Below are 5,606 nucleotides of genomic sequence, written 5' to 3' on the forward strand. Positions count from 1 at the left end.
AGTATTCCTCACCTCCTTTTAGCCTGATTGTATACAGTGCTGGGTGACAAAGGTACACAAACCCAGCCTCCTCCATCATCATCATCAGTAGCATAGGTTCAAGCTGTTTTTTATGGTGAAGTACAATCTCTCCCCTATGGAAAAACCAGTCATTCCACTCAACACCACGTGAAATACCAAAAACCAAATTGTAGCATTCCTTGGGAAGAAATAACTTCCATTTCTTCTCCTTCTCTTTTCCCTTCCCCTTTCCCCTCCTCTTTCCCCCTTCCTCCTCCTCCCTCTCCTCCAATTAAGTAAACCCATTATGTTTCTCTTATCCAAAATGGCTCCTGGAGTAGACATTAGAATGGTTTTCTCTGAAGTCAGTGTTTACATAGCTAACCAACAGTCCTGCTGCTAATAGCTGCTCCTCCTGTCGTAGGATTTTCAGTGTGGTGTGTTTTCAGCATCTGTGCACACCCTTACTTCTAGGTTTTTCAAAAGACTGCAGATTTCTAGTGATGGTCTTTGGTTTCATCCCAACGGCTACAGATCGACCTTGATTCTTCAGTTATTCAGTTTCCTCAGTTATTTTGCTGTCCATCGAACAGGGTTTTGTTTTGCTAGATTTGAATCTCTGTTCCTTAGTTAACACTTTAAGAATCATCAGCCAACTTCTACTAATTTCAGTACCTTCTTCCCAAATGTCATAAATAAGTTCCTTATTGGCTCAGCAGCACCAGTACCTAAAACTTTTTGGATGATTCTCAAGTCTAGCATTGTGGACAAAGAAAGATAAACTCTACTCTTGGTTGCATCAGCAGTACATCTGAGTATGCATCACCCTTAGATCCTTGTTCCTTTGATCCTTGACAACAACAGAATAGGCTTCCAAGCAGTCTTCCCTTAACTCATTCAGATAATCCACAATGTCACACTTTGATTTATTCACCTGAGATTGGTAGGTTTGCAGAAGTGTGCTCAATACTACCTCTAGGTATTTGTTAAACTCTCCACCAATAACAAAGACAATATCACTAAACACTTACAGAATCTGCAGCTTCACAGACCTACGGACATTCCCATTTCCCAAGCTCTCCATCAACAAACAGTAAGATACTGGATTTCAAGGTGTGACATAAGTCTTCCACGTATCTTACAGTCTCCAATAAAACCTTGCACTCAGTATAAGTTTTCAGTAAAATACCCATACTCAGGAGAACTTAGAGGCCTCTATATACTTTAGGAATTTAGCAACCAACATTTCCTCTGATGTGCTAACTGCTATCGGATCACCCTCTTGCATCCCCCATATCCAACTCTGCTTTGGAAAATCCTTAACAGGGAGACCCTCATCTCATCTTGATGCTGCAGTTTTTAGAGAACATTTTGAAGAATTATGTGGAGTAAAGACTGAAGGTCATTGAATTGGATCTTATCAGAAGTGCTTTTATATGTGACTGTATCTCTATTGATACACTTTTTGCAGTTAGAGTTGCCAGCATCAATTTTTGAACTGAATAGTATTTGGTACTATTTTTCACAATTTTCATCAAAGCTTCATATGAAGCACTTCTCAGGTTATTCTGGTGGCCATCAGATCTGTCTGTGATCACTAGGAGATTCTGAAATATGAGGATAAGCAGTAAGTAGCTGTTTCTTCCTGATCATCACTTACCAACTTTCATAAACAGCTTCAACTAGATTGGAAAAAAACTCAGCACACATTTGATGCCATTCTGGGTTCAGTACTCAGGCTTTCTCTCAGACATTGTAACAAGGGAACCGAGCAAACATCACTTATGGCAGCTTCATGGAGCAACTTGCAAAATTTGCCCCCAGTCTGTGTACTTATATACCAAACAATTTACACAGGGGTCTTCAATTAATTATATTAAGCTAGGTATTGCCTGTATGACTAGGATTTTGAGCTTATTGGATTTCTCTTCTTCTAAGATACAGGCAAAAGTCATCACAAGGGTGTCAGGGTTCTAAGAACTAATCAGGGTTCTTGATCTGTTCTTTACAAGAGGGAAGGACAGGTGGGACAATGTCATCTTCACATCAGGTGGCCAGCAGAATCATCATTTTCATCATCTTTTGTTAGTGTCTGTGTGAGAATTGGAACCTCAATTGTAGTGTTTCCTTGGCATAGATCTTGCTGTGTGCTCTGGGACCTTTTTTGTTCTGCTGTCTCTTTAACTTCAATGACCAAATCTATTTTGTCATCACAGACATTGGACCAGAACTTTATTCCTTACACGGCCATTTCATCAAAGTCACTGTGTTACTTCAACTGTGATCACAAAAAGAGCAGGGCTCATATGTGTCTCCACGTATTGATAGTACAGGGGCATTTTCTTCACCAGATTCTATAATGTAGTCACTAATACCTTATTATCTTGACAACAGGCTGCTTCATAGACTATCTGGAAAAGAAATTGTCTTTCAGATTCTTTGTCAAAGCTTGCTTTGATGAACTCCAGTACTCCAGGTGTGCCTTAGTAGTCACTAACTTCACATTATTATTAGGATATTCTTTCCTCTTTCCCAGGATTATGGCAGTCAGAATCTCATTGGATGGAACTTGTAGCTGCTCTGTTTGAATATCTTGGCAGATGTAACAAATTGCATCCAATGTCGACTCTTTCATGTGCTCTGTGCTGTTAGAGTTTGTGACATTGTCTACCAGCTGAAGAAGGAATCCTGATCACTGGTTTACTGGATTTTCTATACAAACAATTTCAGCCATCGTTGTGAGGAAGAACTAAGCTAGTAGGTTTCTGCAACTAAAGTCTGCAAAATAATTCTTGGCTTCTTGGTCAAACATTAACATCAATGGGAAGACATTCTGCTGCTGTTGTGCCTTGATGTTTGGATCCTCAGAAGACAGAGAGTTCTTGATCAGTAGGCCAGCTGAAACCCTGCCAATCTGGCTGTTTCCTGAATTTCTGGTGCTCTGGACAGTTCCAGAAGGACCTTTGGCAAGTTTCACCACTGCACACTCCAGGAACTTCTACATAGTTTCTAGTTCAAGCAGAGGTAGAGACACAGTTATCTCAATGCTTCAATCAGCTCCAAAGTAAAGGTGATGACAGTTGCTTTTCTTCAGGTGATGCTTGCTTCTCAGGTGACAGCTCTGACTAGAGATAGGGGTTGGGAGTTGCATGTCACTGGAGGGTTTGAAGGGGGTCAGAGTCACCACAAGTTCGTTCATCTGTTCCTTCTTTATAAAGCTCCATCATCTTTTCCTTCCCACTCCCTCCCTCCCACTTTCCTTCTTTGCTGTTAGTAATGGCAGCTGCTCCTCTGGTGGAGGTGGTGGAGAAAACTTAGAGGCAGTTCAGAGCATGACTAGAGCTTGGTTGGCAAGGAGAGAAAGGAGAAAAGGAGGCAGGGAGTGAACAGAAGCCAAAAGGGAGGGAAAACTTTGCTACACTTTAGATTACAGAAACTGGAAGCTAAATCATAAACACCTAAGGTCATTACAATGACTTATACTATTTGTGGGAGAGTGTGCATGTATATCAGTAATCAGTTCATTGTCTTGGCCAAGTGCTCAAATAGGTAATGATATCTTATACCACCAATGATTTCCTTAAAAGAAGTTACATTATAAAAGAACTTACAACCTGCCATTCACCCGAAGTTTCTTCATCCCAGCCATTGTGAAAGAATTAAACTTTCATTATTGATTAAGTGCTTTGGAATTCAGACTAGTGACAGGAACTTTAAAAAATTGCTGTTTATATGGTACTAAAGGACCATACATTAGACTTTTCAGCCAAAATTGCACAAATGTACAACCCCACCATCAGCAGTGTCATCTGCAATATATGGAAATAAAAGGGCTGACTGATTCTTTGCCAAATCTTAAACTCATCCAGTATAGCCCTGCAAGATAGGAGTGGTAACTATATGCATCAAAATGTCATGTTAACATGCACTTCAAATAGAGTTCAAGGTTACAAGGGCAGAAGAACTCTAGGAGCAAGAATAAAACAATTTTAGTTTGCTTTCAAACTGTCAAAATTAAGTGGCTAGTCATTCCTGTATATCAGTTTGGTACAGTTATATGGGAATGGAAATAATCCAGTGGGTAGGGATAGATGCAATTATAGCTCAAGGGTTTTATCCTCGAAGGGGCCGATGCCTGATATAGCTAAGAGATAAAAGTCAGGAAGCATGTTTCAAAGATACCTCCTGGAGGAAACCTTTGGAAGATTGGGAAAGACTAGACAGGAAAGGGATTTGGAGCAATAGAGCTAGGAACATGTTCTACCCTAGGCACAGGCAAACACATACACACCTGGATTTATATTTTGTTGAGTTTAGACAAAAATTTCTTAGAAGGTTTGTGCTGAGAAGGAGAGAGGAACAAAGACTTTCTGCAAAAATTGTCCAATTTGTAGTTGCAGCTAATGGTGGCAGAGAAGTTAATTTTACTTATCATTATAGACATGCAAACTATGCTTCCTAGCCTTGGCAAGAAAGTTTGTGGAGGTGATGAGTGCTTTCCACAAGGTAGTTTTCATTAAATATTAGTGGATTTGATTTGTGCCATCTGACCCATATTTTCACAGAGGGCACAGATGTCTGTCTCTGGAAAGTCACAATCTAAACATGAAGTATGCAGTCTGGAAGCATTAGTTACTACATTGCTGTGATTTTCAATCCAATACATTCTTTATAGTAAGTATTTCCTACAATCTACTTTAAAATTCTTCTTTTTCTTTTTTTTTTTTTTTGCTGTTTGCTGTATTTTTATTCACCATTATTCATAAACTTGGAAGCATATGCTACACATCTTGACACCAAGAAACACATGTATTTTACTCTGGAGAACAATGTATAGGGAGTCATTTTCCCACAATGCAGGGATCCTCTTTTTTGTCTGATAAATCCGAAGGACACCAGGATGTGTTTGGGTACATTGTCATTATGTTGCGCTAAGAATTAAGCAGAACATAATCTGTTATATTTAACAATGTTTGTGAAGAATTTGAAATTACAAAATTGTTACAGTAGGGGTGATCGGCAAACTAAGAAAATGCTGATGCTTAATCGCCTACTCACGTAAAATTCTTAAATGAAATTTGTACATACTATAACCTACTGATACACACTACTAAAGAAAAAAATAACAATATAATGTCATAGCAGTAATATGAAGGGTAAATGGAAAGAAAGTAATTTATAATAAAATAATATGTGTTTCTATATGCAAATGCACAGGCAAAACCTATCCAGAAGACATACTACAATAGTCAGATGCTGGTAACTATAGGTAAAATCATTATGATATGACAGCTACCAGTGTTGACTTTGTGTCTACCCAATGCTCAAGTACTCAAATATTTGTCAGTGCCGTTTTTGACATGATATCCACAAATGATGATAAATGCTTATTAAGTCTCAAATAAAATAAAGAATAACATTTCCTCAAATTATAGTGTATAAAAAGATTTTTCAACTACATGAATGTGTATTAGGACATTTGGAAGTCATCCAGGAAATATTTATTGAGAACTCATTATGTGCCAGACACTGTCCTAGGTACTTGGAATACAATGGTGCAGGCAAACATCTCTGGTCTCATGGAGCTTACAGACTAGTTGGGGGTG

General features: G+C 38.7%; 1 pseudogene; it reads right to left on the bottom strand.

The window, feature by feature from the left end:
* Window positions 1–755: 755 nt before the first annotated feature.
* On the bottom strand, window positions 756–2,920 carry LOC136142183 (importin subunit beta-1 pseudogene; annotated as a pseudogene).
* Window positions 2,921–5,606: the final 2,686 nt, after the last annotated feature.

The sequence above is a fragment of the Phocoena phocoena genome, chromosome X (assembly GCF_963924675.1).
Source record: "Phocoena phocoena chromosome X, mPhoPho1.1, whole genome shotgun sequence".
In the NCBI taxonomy this organism is placed as follows: domain Eukaryota; kingdom Metazoa; phylum Chordata; class Mammalia; order Artiodactyla; family Phocoenidae; genus Phocoena; species Phocoena phocoena.